The sequence below is a fragment of the Zootoca vivipara genome, chromosome Z1, assembly GCF_965207765.1.
Source record: "Zootoca vivipara chromosome Z1, rZooViv2.hap1.1, whole genome shotgun sequence".
In the NCBI taxonomy this organism is placed as follows: Eukaryota; Metazoa; Chordata; class Lepidosauria; order Squamata; family Lacertidae; genus Zootoca; species Zootoca vivipara.
In genome coordinates, this window is record NC_142583.1 from 11,896,253 (window position 1) to 11,902,252 (window position 6,000).

Sequence of the window (6,000 nt, forward strand, 5' to 3'; positions counted from 1 at the left end):
GGGCCACATTCCCTCAGGGTCACAGGTCAGTGTCTACCCTTGTCATATGTGCTTATGCAAAGCAGTAGGAAGCCATTGCAAACCATAGGTATTCAGCACGCCTTGAAAACCTGGGTGGAGTCATGGTACAAATGGCCCATGGACCTAGTGTTGCACAACCCCCATTTATAACAGATTTATTGTCTGGGAAGCAGAAGATCACCTGACTCCAACCCTGTCTGTAGTACTGATGGTAATGCAGAACTACTTCTGTGGCATTGCTGCATCTGATCAGTTTGAAGGTTTGAAGGACTGTTCTGGTAGTCCGCAATTCATGTGGATTCAAGCTGTCTACACAACCCCGGGCGTCTGAAATTCAAGACAGTTATTGCATTGAGCAAGTTGAGAATGATGTATTGGATGTTTCCTGCTACATTTCTGATGCACTGAAATTCTGGATAACTGTTGCTGGCATCCATATGTCTCAAGAACAATGGACCACACCTCTGTGGGTGAAGCCAAACCGTTGCATTAGCAGTACTGAAATAAAATGACCTCTCCGGGGTGCACGCCTGGGCAGTGTGTATGGAGGTCCTGGGCTGCCCAGATGGCAATATCCCCCTCTCAACCTTGCTGATGTGGTCCAAAGGAAAGCAGAGCAATATGTTTGGCACCAGCCTGGCTGCAGGAGTTGCCGGAAGGAGGTGCCATCCAACTCTCTTAGGGACTCCACTCTAGATTTATGTAGGGTTTGCTCCTTAGCCTTTTCTTTCCCCAGATATATCCCACAAGGCAGAAGAGGTTTAAGAGTTTTCCTTCTCCTAGATGAGCTACCTTACCTGATGGACGAGCCTCATCTGCCCCTCACTTCCCTCCACACCACTTACAAGAACCACCTTATTGGCCATTGGACCCCTATTGTTCTTGTCTGCTCAATCCACCAGAGCCTCTCTTCACATGCAGGGGAAGTCCCTAAGTCACTGAGGGTTTGAGACCCATTGGCTACCTTCACCTAGTTTATCCAGCCAGTCAAAGTTTCCTGTTTCCCAGGGTGTGGCCACTGTCAAATGCTGACAACTTCTGGGAGCAACTGTGCTAATGGTGAGAGCTAAGTGCAGGCTGGGGGCCAAAGGTGGACAAACTACCTCAGAAGGAGCATGATGTGTCCCCCACCAAAGTAACACTCCTACACTAACACCTTATGTACACCAATCCAGGACAACTAAATCCACTGTAATAACCAAAGGGACACTTTTCCTAGGAACAAATCCAGATTTCCAGACTAATACCAGGTGACTGACAGCAGCCCTGCAGGCCTGATGGGCTGCCAGACTGAGCTAATGGCCGGTCTGCCCCATTTCCTGGTTACAGAACAAATGCAATCAAGACACTCAAATAGCAACTTCCGATTTGGCATTGAAATCGCAGCACTCAAGGTTCTCATTTGAAATCCCAAGCGATGGCAGGAAAATATTCCCAGTCCAACCTCATAGATTGGTAGGAGTTGGCAGAACAACAACAGCAACAAAAAATGTTAATGAAATAAATGTGAATGGGCCATGTTCTTTTTAACGGTGCCTTCTCATAAACATTCCGTAAAACAGAAACAGTATACTGATGTAAATCTAATCAATGATTTTCGGAATGAATAATTTATCTGGTTCTATTGATCATAAAGATGTACAATCTGTCTCCTGAGAAAAGAGAAAGATGGGAAGAGCTGGAGTCAGGAGGGTAATTGTTTAAATGTGTTCTCCGCAGCAGAAATTTTGCTTTCATAGCTTTGTTGCTGCACCACTTGCTTCCTCGTTCTTCTCCTGTAGCAATCAAAACCATGCACTCTTCTAAAGATTACTGGCTATATTCGAAAGTTATATAATAGAAACAGCATAACTAAGTTCTTGGGACCTGAGTTAGCTAGGTCTGCTTCATGGTTGAAACCAACAATGCATAAACCCGCATTATCATTGGGGGTGGGGGTTTAGATGAAGAGGGAGCCTGTAAATACATTTTTATTCCTGATCCACCTTTCAAAAGTGTCCTATACTTTGTATTGTATATTATACATCTAATCATGGATTAGATAAATGCAATTTAGGCCCGTTCACATTCGGATAGGAACAAAAGCAATTTTCTTCCCTGTCCTGCTTCAATACTGTATATTGAAATAAGAATATGTGCAAATTCTGAACATGCTCACTTGAAAGAGAACTGGATAGTTCCAATAGGGCAAACCAAATATTGTATACACTGATGGGGGCGAGGAGAAAAAAATACAGATACACAAATGGGTCTAATGAGATGGAACGCCTGAGGGCAGCCATTTCAAATTCAGTACAGATAAAATATCAATACAAAGTTGGAGAGAAAATAATGCTAAAAGTTCCATTGATAGGCCTCGGGATCCTCTATCAAATAGGTAGGTTGATCTGGGTAGGTTTTTAGCAATAAACACGGAAGAAAACAATTGAGGAGGTATAGGTTTGGCCTTGCACAGCAAACCCTTCCTGTGAGTCTTTGCAGGGGTACTCCTGCCCTTGAGGGCGGCCCAGTTGGGGCTCGATTGCCCAGATTAGGAGCCCTACTTGCCACAGGTGTTGGCCATGGAGACATCTAGCCTCACCTGGTTGAGGCAGGTACAACATGGTTGAGTTGGGAGAATATGATGGACCAAATACTGTAGAGAGCAATGTGGCTGAGTTGGAAGAGTATGATGGACCAAATATTGCTGAGGGCAGTGTGGTTGAGTTGGAAGAATATGATGGACCAAATACTGCTGAGGTGTCCTAAGGCTAGATTTCGTGCTGTATGTGGGTGAGGGTCTGGTGGGGGAATTGTTTCTTTGGAATTGTTCCTTTGGGGTTATTTCTTGATGTAAGAGGATTTTTTTTATTGCTGTTTAAGAAGGTTTACTGTATGAGGGGGGTTTTTGGTACCTGTTTGAGGAGGTTTTCCTATTCTGTTCAAATAAAAATATATTTTCCCTTCTATATTCTCTACCAAAGATCCTCTAAGAACCTGCAGTGGTAATTGGCAGAACAAGGTTCTGGACATACAAACTTGCAGTCTGATTTTTTTTCCCTCCTTTGTTTTGACTTTTAGGAAATCTTGCTCCTTATAAGCCAACAATTTGATTAAGTGCAATCAAGATTTTACAAAGATTTAATTTTTAAAAAATCTTGCACTGGAAATACTATAAGTAGGCGTATGGTAATTCACATAGTGAAACTCAGTCAATCCTCGTGTGCCATTTCCAGCTCAAGAAACAGAATCGCATCAGAGCACTGAATGGTAGTAGAACAACATTATTTAAAAATTCACTTCAAAAGGTTACAGCATCTTTCCATAAATTAACTCTGGGCGATAAAGTCCATTACTAAAAATGCACTTTTTTGGCTTCATAATAATCCTCACAGTGGTGTATTAGTAATTTGGATCTGGATCCATTCATCCGGTATATATTATCATAATCATAGCTTGCCATTCTATACAGGAAAACATGGCTGTGTATTTAGATTAGTTAGTCTTCCAAAGCCTTGAGAAACTAGGTTCAAGAGGTAGCATGCAACGCTAGATTAGATTAGATTCATGACACATGTTGGTGCCATTCCCAAGGAACTTCAGAATTTCCATTGGTTCTTTAGTTATAAGTTTGCAGTTCCTGCTCTTTTGTGACAGGGGTCACAGAAGTGGTCTTAAGGCTCTCATTGAGAGACCTTTTCAGAAAGATTGCCTGCCCCACTGCCCAGTGTCCTTGTGCACACCAAAGACATATTCATGCAGGAAGCCTATGCAGATATGACTCTATGCATCAAGGCTTCTAAACAATTGTGAGCCCCAATTGTGTTGAATTTCAGACCTGTACATGCAAAGCCTTCCCTGCTGCAAACCAACATGCTCTACATGTTGCTACTTGGAGGTGAGCCACACCAGAACGTGGGGTGTTGCTGTGCTTCATGGCCCCACTTATCCTTCAATAAAACACATGTGCATAGACGTGATGAACAGCACAGCCAGCAACCATTTCACATAAGGGTTTCATTCCTGGCCCCTGTGTACGTCAGCGGAGCACGTATAAACGCACCCAGAACTGGATTAACATAGGCGCTGGTCTATGGGCCCCACACCTTTTAGGGCCCCCAAAACAGATGATCAAAATAAATACTATTTTTTGTGTAATAAAAAATGGTTTATTAAAATTGTTGGTTGGTAAAATCAAAAACTTACTGTTATTAGGAGATAGTTTGCGAAGAGATTTCAAATGCCTCCATGGGGTTTAATCCGGCACTGAGCATGCTCCACCCCATTATGTCATGCCCCCCCCATTTTTAATTTATTAAACTGTAATCATCCATACACGTTCTTGTAAGTAATTCATATTAAATGTAACGAGTCTTACTTTAAGTAGGGATACATAGGGTTGCACTGTAAATCTAACCAATTAATCAACATTAATGTTGCCATCCTGTATCCCCCCAAACTCCTTTGAAGCTTGCAGAAGTAGGCTGTTGGGATTACCGAGATGCAGACAGTTGGAGCTATTACTCTAAGGTACGTGGGGAATTTCTGAGGGAGCAGCAGGCCGTGCAGGCCATTAATACACCTGACAAACAGAGCTCAAATGGTGAAATAAGCCACTTTCCACCCATTAAAGGAGGCTATTGTAAACCTAAATTATTAAAGCAAAGAAATGTTCATTGTCTCGAAGGGAAACAAATTCCCAAAGTCTTGAAAGGTGCTCCTTTAAAGAGTCAGATCAGTGGAAGGATCAATAGACGAGGCATAGCTTTAAAAAGATTATAACCCAAAGAGATGTTGTGATGCTTAAGTCTGAAATGTGTGCTGGATTATTTTATAGGACAAACTAGAAAAAGAAGATAAAGGGACTGTTCTTATCCAGCTCTGCTTGCAGCTATATAAAGGGAAAAATATTGCAGTTCCGCACAGGAAACAAGTAAAAGGGTTTATTATTTTTCCAGCCAGTGCTGTATTCTGCAATTAAACATACATATCTAAAACCATAGTGTTTGTATACTACATCTCCCTCTTGAACAAGATTAGATTAACGTAATAGCCTCTGCTACCAGTATGTCTAAAATAGTTTGACGTACCAATGGAGAACCACAGAGCCATTTAATTGATAATTCTTCTGTGAAATAGAAATGTTGCATTAAAGTTGGCCTGATAGTCAGGTTCCCCTAGGATAATATATTTATGCTAATACAACACACTTGCATAAGCAGAAGTGCTTTAGAAATAAGCACAAAATAAGAAATAGTTTAAGAAGCTTAATGGGCAGTAAATTAAGGAATCTGTTAACTGTCGGCTGTATACTAGTGCATAGAAGTAGACTGTAGTTTAACTTGACAATGGACATATTTTTAGCTCTTATGAAACTTTGAGGCCCCAGTTCAGCTGCAGACACAGTTTTTTTAAAAGGGTCTTTGTAACAAATGGTATATGAGTCCAGAATGCAGATGAAGATGTGAAAGCCATTGCAAGCATCATGCATCAGATAAACAGCATCCACGTTCCCATGCTCATATCAATGCATATCTAACTACACTCACAGAAAAATGATATGTGGGCAGATCTCCTTAAATGGATTGGAGATCCTATTTCTGTCTTCCAGGGCCTGTGGTACCATTATCTTTTCTCTATGAACAAAATCCCAGTTGTTTCCATGTAACATTCAAAATCACTTGCCAAAGCCAACTGAATTGAAGTCAGAAGGGACCCTAACAGTCATCTAATCCAAGCGCCTGCAATTTAGGAATCTCAACTAAAGAATCCAACCTCTGTTTAAAAATCTCATTTCAGGGAGTTGGAAAATAATGCAAGAGATGCTCCCTGAGGTCCATTTGTTGGTTCATGACTTACTAAACAAATAGTAATAATAACAGCACAAATATTATTTACTGTGCATATCTGTTTAAAATTAGAAAAAGTCAGGAAGGCATGATCTATGTATACAAAATGCTGAAGAGCTGGTATGTTGGGAGGCATTAGTACAGCTGGGAC